Source organism: Cornus florida, unplaced genomic scaffold, assembly GCF_030987335.1.
Source record: "Cornus florida cultivar Cherokee Brave unplaced genomic scaffold, ASM3098733v1 CherokeeBrave_3.0.0_Hap2_Chr05, whole genome shotgun sequence".
Classification (NCBI taxonomy): Eukaryota; Viridiplantae; Streptophyta; class Magnoliopsida; order Cornales; family Cornaceae; genus Cornus; species Cornus florida.
This window is the reverse complement of record NW_026775575.1, coordinates 32,623,522-32,634,296: the sequence shown is the minus strand read 5'-3', so window position 1 is coordinate 32,634,296 and position 10,775 is coordinate 32,623,522. Positions and strand designations below refer to the sequence as shown.

At 30.3% G+C, this 10,775-nt stretch overlaps 1 long non-coding RNA gene across 3 annotated transcripts; it reads right to left on the bottom strand.

The window, feature by feature from the left end:
* Nucleotides 1-898: 898 nt before the first annotated feature.
* LOC132306251 (uncharacterized) lies at nt 899-9,369 on the bottom strand. 3 transcript variants are annotated; one of them, XR_009481870.1, is made up of 4 exons: nt 8,861-9,369; nt 6,620-7,715; nt 3,123-3,287; nt 899-1,163 (listed from the first exon to the last, which is right to left on the bottom strand). It is a non-coding gene; the product is annotated as an uncharacterized LOC132306251 (long non-coding RNA). The 3 variants fall into 3 exon arrangements; XR_009481871.1 differs by having other exon boundaries at nt 7,669-7,715; XR_009481869.1 differs by lacking the exon at nt 6,620-7,715.
* Between the last annotated feature and the right edge of the window lie 1,406 nt (nt 9,370-10,775).

Below are 10,775 nucleotides of genomic sequence, written 5' to 3'. Positions count from 1 at the left end.
TTAAGTTTGGGGGTAAGGTGACTTTGTTCACCACAACAAATTTGGTCTTTGGCGACGAAAGAGTTTGTCACTAAAAGTACATATTTTGTCGTGAAAAGATTATTGAGACAAAAAAAAAATTTGTCCCCAGTTCGTCGCTAGAAACCAGTCACAATATGTTTTTCGTGACAAATTTTGATTTGTCGCTAGAGGTAAGATATATCGCGACAAATTATTTTTCGTCACAAAATGAATAAAATTTGTGACAAAACATTTGCCGTAAAATATTCAAAAATTGTTGTCTTATAGCCTCAAGACTTATGAAATTTGTCGCTATTAATCACTATTTTGTAACAAAAAGAAATTTTGTCGCTATATGTATACTCTTTTGTGACAAAAATTGTCGCTATAAGATATTTTATTGTGACAAAAGATATGTCCCATATTACGATAAAAATAGTGTCACTATAAACTGCTTTATTGTGACAAAAAAATTTGTCGCAATATATATACCATGTTGTGACAAAATTATTGTCGCTGTAATTTATTTTTATTCTAACAAAATATTTTGTCACGATATATGTGCCATGTTGTGACAAAATATTTTTTCACAATATATGTGCCGTGTTGCGACAAAATTAGTGTCGATATAAGCTATTTTTATTATGACAAAATCATTTGTCGCAATATAAATACCATATTGTGACAAATATTTTGTCACAATATAAGTTGTTTTATTGTGACAAAATATCTTTTGTCACAATATACTTACCATATTGCGACAAATATGTTGTCACTGTAAACCATTTTATTGTGACAAAATAACATGTCCTGCGTGTAATACAATAATATAATTTTGTTTTCACCTATTTCAAACAATTACCATCCAAAAATGTCTACTAATAGATTTAGGCAACCATAAGTTAACTTACCAATATGAAAATACCATCCAAATTGTCTACTAATAGATAAAGCTATAGTAAACTCCAAGTTTTTACAAAAGAAGTATACACAATGAAAAGAATTTTTCGCAAAAGTAGTGAACACAACCACAAGTTTCCTCAAAAGAACCCATCTCGGCCAAGGAAATTCAAAAAGCACAACCACGACCCTATCTTCAAACCTTCTTTTTTCTAGCTTCATCTTCAACTTCAACAACTCGCTTGAAGATCTTTTATGTTTTTCTGCACCGAAGAAAAAAAAAAAAAAAAAAAAAAAAACTGTTATCTCTACAGTGGTTTAGTTTACCCAAATTGTAGTCCCAATTCAAAAGAAAAAAAATGGACTTTGAATTAAAATTTCACATGAAAACATGGAGAGATATGCCCTCTTATTGTAAAACTGGAAAAAATGATTGAAGAAGAAATCAAACCGTCTATATTTTCATAATTTGACTGCTTCAAACAAATAGCAAATCAACTTTGATTGTTAAAATGCCACTTACACTACGCATTTCCGTAGGGTACAAAGAATTTGTGCACAAAAAATTGACTAATGCCAATTAGAAGAGTACAAGCATAAAAGTTTGATATATTATGAGCTATTGGGTATTATAGATATATATATATATATATAATTTATTTATTCATTTATATATTGCAAAGTCAATTTATGAAAAGTCTCAATGATAGAAAAAAAATAATTTGGTGTTTACTCTTCTTCAAGCAACTAACTATATATACAATTACAATGTCACCTGTTTGCAGGTTAAGGATAAAAAATAGGGAAAAAAGGAAATTGAAATTCATTGTTTTTCTTGAACTTGTATTGATAATAATGATTATTCAATGGTAGTAGAATCTCATTAATTAGGCAAAAAAAAAAAGAATTTTCTGATCACCTAAACAGCAATTTCAAGGTCAACTTCATCAAGAAGTCAGCCTCAATGAAAGTCTTTTTTTTTTTTTGATGTCATATACATACACGTGAGGGAACTAAAGAAATATGTTATGCAAGAACATCATCTTCTGTCACAATTCATTATTATATACAAATCTCACCTGCCAAAACAACATGTCATATCAGAATCAACTTATATCAACTCTTACTTACATCTAACTGGTGCTGCCTTTAATGATTTGTAATTTTGTTACTTCTAATATTGTCACAATGTGTTACTACATCTTATATTAGTAGAATACAATTTATATATATACATCAACTTTAATTTTCCTTACTAAACAAAAAACTTTGAATTTAAGTATGCACCTATAGCGAGTATTGCAACTAATAAAATTTAGTTAAATGTTAACAACTAATTAAATAGCGTTTAATAAATATAAATGATAATGCCTTAAAGTGATAATTACATACAAGTATGTATAGACACTCGCTTTCAAATTTTTTTAGATTTGACGTTGTTGCAGTTCTTGCTCTCAAAAGTACTTTTTAGATTTGATGCTCTTGCTCCAATTCTAACTTTATGTTATGTCGTTTGTCAATGCTTAAGACTAATAAAAATTAAGATTGATGTTCTCGCTTCAGCTCTAACTTTATGTGACTTATGTCATTTGTCAATGCTTAAGACTAAAAAAAATTAAATTTACTTATTCTATGTTTGAAAGCGTGGAATAGGCAACTTAGATTTGGAATTGAAAAAAAAAAATAAAAAAGTTAAAAGTGTAAATTTAATTCCCTCTAAACGTAACAAAAATACTTTTACTCGGCTTGTGCCATTAAATGAATGGTTCAACAACCCATCAGATTGGTTTGTATACTTTGCTATCATTTGTGGAAAAGAAATTTTTTACTATATTAAGTGTAATGGATCCCAACACTGCACTATAGATCAAGCAAAAAAACCTACACTTTATAGTTACATTCCACATGACTATACAAGATCGTATGCTTTTCAAGATGTGCTATCTTGAACTAATGCAATGGAATTAATATTGAGAAATAAAATAAAAAATGAAAAACTAAGTTCTTTATTAAAAAAAAAAAAAAAAAAAAAAAAAAAAAAAAAAAAAAAAAAAAAAACCATTACAGAGATGAATCTATATAACAAAGGAAGTAGAAACCCAAAGATTGAAGAAAAAAAAACAAATAAATGAATAGAAAATGATAATTCTACGAAAAAATCCAAATAATAGATAATATAAACAGAGTAAATTAATAAAATGTAGTTCATTTGTGATTTAAACCTGGATAGTGTATTAACCGAAGAAATGCAGATGGTGGATTGAAATCCCCCGTCCAGTTTCTCAAAGAAGTCTTCATCCAAGATCAAATCCAGAGCAAGTAAAGAGACTAAGCTTTGTCCAGCAGCCCCGAGGGAGCAAAATTGACATCATTTAGAAGTTGCAAACCTTGTTTTAGAAAATATGAAGAAATATTTACAAGATTCATGAGAAAAAAAACCAAAAGACAAACACAATAGCACAACACATCCCAAGTAAGCAAAATTCACTAGAACTAGATTGTTCATTGATAATATCTCATCCCCAAACCCCTCATATAAAATCACAACCTATAACTATTCTAAGCATATGATATCACATTTCAGGCCCCAAGAATTGTTCAAATTCTTATTAAAGTAAAGAAAAAGAATTACCATCAATAAACTATTAAGGTTTGAATTGAAAATTTAATAATTGTTTTAAACTATTGAGGTTTGAATTGAAAAATTACTATGGTAAAGATTCTAGTGTGGATCTCCAATTTGGCAATACTTCTGGAATTTCCTACCCAGACAACATCCAAAATAGTTCTTTTATCTTAAGATAAAATGTACTCATCTAACAAAATACTAAGGGACAGATCAGGAAATGCAAGAAAACCAATAGCAACAGAGATACCAGTAAAGTATGTAAACATGTTAAAAGTACCTTCTGAGTTTTTTTATTTAACCCGATGTGTCAGTGATGACCCAAAAGTTGACCCGGTAATGGATCCGAAATGCGGAAGCAAAATAATGGTCTCAAGAGATACAACACGTCTCTAAGACACCAATGTGACCCTCCATGAGGTCACAGGGGGTTTTTCGAAAAACAATGGGTTTTGAGAGCCAAGATGACATTTTCTGGAAAAACACAAAGAAGAAACCCCTCTCAAAATTGAGTTTTCTACTCGACAGTGTAGAAGGAAATGAAAAAAAAAAAAAAAAAAAAAAACTCACTATAAAATGTCCAAAATGCCCCTCCATGAAATTAGATCATAAGGGTCAAAAAGCTGCTAAAATGAAAAACTGAAGGCTGAACTTCGCGAGCGATTTCCGGTACCAAGACAATATTTTCTGGAAAAACACGAAGAACAAACCCCCCTCCCCTCCCCCCCCCCCCCCCAAAATCGCGTTTTCTAAGTGACCATGTCAAAAGAAGAAAATAAAACTGTTATGAAAAGTCTAGAATGCCCCTAGATCAGATTATGCATAAAGCGCCAAAAATAAATCCATAGAGTACTCATTTTGTGGAATATGGCTCTAAACTTGAAAACGATCATGCGCGCAAATGTAACTTACCTAATAGGACGTGCTACAATGGTTCACGGCTTAAAAATACTGCTGATGCAAAATTTGATCCCCCGACAGCCAAAAAAGCGAAAATGAACAAGAAATGAAAATTTTGAAAACCAAAATTGACAAATGATTTTAAATTACTGTTTGGCCCTAGGCCACACTTCAAACATGATTAATGAGACACTATGAAAGAATAAAAATGGAATTTTCACACCCAACACAACCATGGTGAGACAATGACTTAGCATTTTTTAATATTTTTATAAGATTTCATGAAGTTAAAAGTTACATAGAATACAATATACATATCATTGGCCTCCGGCCTCATCTCATACATGTCAAATAAATTGAAAATTGTGTACTTATGTACACATTACATATATGGAATCAAAGAATACAAGTTTTGACGTATAAAGCTACAAAATGATATTTCATGCTAACATTTGCATGAAATGGAAATTTAAAAGTTACAAGTCATGCAAGGAATGATGAGCATCACGAACCAAGTCCTCATACGTGAAACAAATCCCTAATAACTTCGGGGTGAGTAACATAAAGCTACTCGTAGGAAATGAGCATGCATAAACCCAACTTTTTTTAGATTTTTACATTAACATGAAATAATTCAAAAGGATCATGCCACCTAACATCTATGTCAAGGTGAGACTCAGGGATTATCCTAAACTACTCATGTAATTGAAATGAACTACGGCATACAAGTATACATGCTCAAGTATACTAAACAATGTCAAAACATGTTATACGACATTCAAGCATACATTTAAGTATACTAAACCATATTAAAACAAGTGATGCAATGTCCAAGCATATCTACTCAAGTATACATTTAATATGGAAAGTTCGTAAACCAAGTACACAAACACAAGTATATTAAACTAATAGGATTACACATGTGACAAGAATACATAGCACAAGTATACTAAATGAAATTTAAACTCATGGAGCAAGTATACAAGTTCAAGTATACTGAATAGGATTCAAATATCCAAATAAGCATTAATTCTTAAGTTACAAGTAATCCATGATTAACAACTTGAAATTAAATGCGAAATCAAATAGTGGAAAGACTGGGACATGCGGTCGCTAGACCAAGCAAGTATTTTCAGGTAATTACGACCCACAAGGTACCACCTAGTGCGAACTTATGACTTAGAAGGCTCTTATCTTCGTACTAGAGTCAAACCCTAGCCATCACATAATTTATATCCTCACAAGCTTTCCAAAATTAATAAGTTCAAAACTTATACAAAATCAAATGCAAGTTACCACATTCCATGCACAAGTAAGGTTAAATCCACACAATTCATGTCCTATAATTCAAGTCTAAATAATATATGACAAGTCATGTCCTCAATATGCAATTTATCCACAAAGTAAGAATATTTTACAACAATTGAGCCACATTACCATCCTAAGCCATAAGTACGAAATAAGCTTCAATTTAATAACTAACTTCCAAGGTAAACAATTGTAATATTCTAACAAGCTATGTAGCCACACAAGATATATTTAAATAAGTTATGCAAGTCAATGATATTTTATATCATGCTAAGTCCAATTACCATTTGAAGATGCCACAAGTACTAATTCTACATCTAATTAGTAATATCCACATAAGGTAATTGAACATACTATATTTCAAGAAATTACCTAACATGAAAAGTCTCTAGATTTCAAAGCAATTCCAAATAACCTCAAATTAATATATATTAAACAACATAGCATGCTCATTATATATATCAAATCAAAAGAGCAAAATGAGCAAGACATCATCATGCAGATTTTAATTAATTTAAATTAATTAAATCTCTAATTTTTCAAAAGTTGTTCAAATGATCCCAAATAAATATAAAACAAGGATTAAGTTATGGCCATGCCATATATCAAGTCAAAAATGAAATACAAGTAAGGTACAATTTAGTAGAATTTAAATCAATTTAAATTCATTAAATCACTAGATTTGAAAACTCATTTAAATCACCCCAAATTAATATATAACAAAGATCAAGTCGTGGCCATACCATATATCAAGTCTAAAATGAGTTATATACAAGTTACAATAAATCATTTATTTCTCAAATTGATATAAAACATGCATATAACTTGTATTTCACTACAAAAGCAATTAAAACCACTTAGAAAATAAACTATAACACCCCCTACCTCACAAGAGGATTGTTCGTCTTGAATCCTAGGCAAATCAACACAAAATGGCAAACCCTTCAAGGGTTATGTAGAGGAGGATGAGGGGAACAAAAAGTATTCCCAAGGTTACGCTTGAAAATCAATGGAAGGTTCTCAAAAATCAAAGTCAAGGCCTAAGCATCAAGCTTCTCTAATGGTGGCAAGGGTTTGTGGTGAGGAATATAATGACATAATGTGAAGAAGTGTGAGTGGAGGAAATAGAAATCCTCTACTCACTATGTGATCCTACACCATAGTCAACGCACACATCTATAGTCAATTGCACAAAAATCCTTCTTTAAAACCATAATCCCAAAGTGGCCCAAAAATAATTGTAAGACTTAATTTGGAACATACACTTGTCACTCATCCAAGCCAACAAGTGGTCCAATCCTAGGCCAACAAATGGGTGAATCTCCTCCCTCCATATGTCAAGAGATTAAGCTTCTAAGTGGTTCTACCAAAATGTCAACAAGTGGTTTAATAGGAGTGTGACACTTGTCACACTTTCCAAAAATTATAAAAAGGTCATTTTCTAAAATATCTTCTAAATTAAATTACAAAATGGTCCCTAAGATGAAAAATAATTACTTTATGTAATTACACTAAAACCTCACAAGTTAAGAATATTATAAAAAAGTTATGCATCCATACCCTTTATAAGAAAAGTAAATACTTAGCATACTTTTCTAAGAAAGTAAAAATACATATGGCGTGGAATTTAAATATCGTGGATGCATGCAAAAATCAGAATCAAATTCGAACACGAAAAGTGATGTTGTGCCAATAAAGTGACAAACGAGAAAAAGACAAAAAGTGAATAGCGTCGAAAAACAAAAAATATGGAAATAATTCGGTCCTTAAAGGAAGTTGTCAATCCAAAGGAAAGAGTCTCAGAAACCATTTCCGAGCACTCGAGATGACACTAAGTGAAGAGAAACTAAACTCAGAAAAGAAATTTCAATGAAAAAAATTCATCCGTAAAATTCTGAGGAAAAAAGAATGGAAGGAAATGACCGGGTCATTACAGTATTCTTTTCCAAAGGAATGATATAGAAAGTCTCCTTTGAGTCACCTGTACACCAACCAGTATAAAACAAGCAAACTTGAGCTCCCTTCTCCATTACACTCAATCAATTGTACAGATAAATGAAAAGACAAAGCAATAGAATTTCTTTAAGTTCAGTAACTGAAACAAAACTTCTTTTGGCCCACATTCATTTTGACCAAATTAAAACTTTGTAGAAAATTTCATTGATTTAGCCAACTTTCAACCAAATTTCCAAAATATTGATCTAAGTTCTATAACCCGTGCAACTTGAGAAACAAAATGATTTTAACAACTATAGGCTGAAACTTTAAAAAAAATTATAAAAGAGAAAGTTGATTCTAAAAATTAAAAAAAATAAATAAAAACTTTTTTAAAGAAATTATTAAAGACAGTTCATATATCATGAAATCCAATCTTTTGTCTCTGACAAGAACGAAATAGAAAATTTAGAGAACAAAATTTCATAATAAATGCAAAACTTATAGGTCTCTTGTAGATTAGTATTACAGATCTTGTAAGTGTTGCACCTTAAGATCCTTGAGATAGACAGGGAATTTAGAGAACAAAATTTCATGATAAATGCAAGTACATGTTTTCTTTATCCAGCAGCTACTCATTTAAGTTTCAAACAATTGAGCACTCAAGTGACCTGAAGTTGAAATAACAATAAATCTTAGCAATGGTTATTCACTCAAAACAAATTAAGCGTTAGAAGAACTTGATCCCAACATGAACATTTTACATGAATCCATTTAGGACTGAAGCAAACAAACAAGGAAAATGCAAATTATGGAATTGTATGGCATGCGGAGGACTTTGCACTATATCACGTGGTGGAACTGGGACTTATATCTGATATAATTGACAAAACAAAAAAAAACAAAAAAAACAAAACAAAAATAGAAGTTATAGAACTAAATATATATATATATATATATATATATATATATATATATATTTGTTTTGCTGAAATAAAACTTAGATTACGGTGATTACCTCAAAATGCAATGCAATGCAAATTTTGTTACTTTATATTCTAAAAATTAAAAAATAATTATATAAAAAAGATCATAAAAATTTTCACCAAATAGGATTTAGTTTGCAAAACTAGAATTATAGAGCTTGATTAGTTGATTTAGAAAAAAAATTAAAACAAAACCCATACATACAAGTTAGCAGTTGCAGAGAGAGAGGGGGGCAAGCTTGAGAGTTGAGAGACAACGGACCAGCGGCTAAAGCTTACGAACGGCGAACCCAATCTGGAACAGCAGGTGATGGAAACGGAAAGATATGTGTTTTGATTTTTTGAACAATCTTGAAATGATATGTCGATATGGGTTTTGAACTTTTGATTCTTGCAGACAGGTAGAACAACTGAAATATATGGGTTTTGAACTTCTGATTCTTGTAGATTTTGTGGCTTGCAGTTGGAGGGAGAGAGAGAAAGGGCAAGTTCAAAGTTGAGAACGAGAATAGAGATGGAGGCGATTGGGGAGGCTGAAATCATTGTGCAGACAGATTCTTGTAGATTTTGTAGTTTGTAGTTATAAGGACAAAAAGAGAGCAACTTCAAAGTTTAGAATGAGAATAGAGATGGAGGCGATTGCGGAGGCTGAAGAGAAACCTAGGGTTTGTAATGTCGGATGAGATAGGTAAAGTTAGAGAAACAAATGGTAAATTAAGGCGCAAATAGTAAAGTGATGAATTATTAGGGCGCCAATTTTCTCGCATAAAATAATTTCAATAAATTCCGCACCCGCACCATCATTACTAGTGCTACTATGGTAATTATTAGGCAACACCTGCTGTCATTAAAAAAAAATGTTGGGAAATATTGGCAGTTTAAATAGGGAAATACAGGAGGAAAAAAGTGTACCAAATGATTTATAGACAAAATAATAAAAGAATTTATTAAATGGTAAAATAAGTTATTAATTAAAATAAATCATATAAATTATCAATTAAAATAAACAAGTTATCTATTAAAATAAAATAAATTATCAATTAAAATATAATAGGTAATTGTTTAATTAAAATTCAATCAAGATGTTTCAAATCATTAAATAAATTATCAATGAAAATTAAATAGGTAATTAGATAAGAATTATTAATATAAATTTTTTTTATTATTTGATAGAAAAAATAAAATAATTTCTCTAAAACTCAGCACAAATTACCTTTTATTATGAGTTTTTTAATAAAAGGAAATCTAATTAGGTAAGGATAAATTTAAAGAAAATAAAATAATTTTTTAAAAGAGTTTATATAAAACTCTAACACAAATTACATATTTATCTATTTATTATGATTTTTTTAATAAAATAAAATCTAATTAAACAAGAATTATTAATATAAAAAATATTTATTAATTGATATAAAAAATAAAATAAATTTTTTAAAACTCTACCACAAATTACCTATGAGTTTTTTTGTAATGACCCGGACTTTTTCCTCATTTTTTTCATTTTTTGTGATTTTCTTTTTTTTCGTCTTTTACTCGTTTATCATTTTTCCTCGCTTAACCTCACTTCGGGTGTTCGGATTTGAATCCGGTTTTTCATGCATTCATGATACTTGATTTTCATGACATTAGTATTTTCACTTTTGTTGAAAAGCATGCTAGTTACTTTTATTTTTCACTAAGGGCATGAATGCTTACTTTAGTGTAATTATACATAACTTTTGGGATTTTAGTGTAATTATGCAAAATTATTATTTTTCGTTTGAGGGACCTTTTTGCAATTTATTTTGGAAGATATTTTGAAAAAGGACCATTTTGCAATTTTTGGAAAGTGTGACAAGTGTCACACTCTCATGGAGCCATTTGTTGGCATTTAGGTGAAGAGATTTGGCACCATGATCTTTTGACATTTGGTGGATGGAGATTCATCCATATGTTGGCCTTAGATTAGTGCACATGTAACCATTGGATTGTTGACAAGTGTAAGCTTAGGATTAAGTCTTGGAAGAGGCATTGGATTGTTGACAAGTGTAAGCTTAGGATTAAGTCTTGGAAGAGTCATTAGATTAGTGACAAGTGTAAGGCCATGATCTAGTCTTGCATTGTGTGTGTGTGAGAGGTAG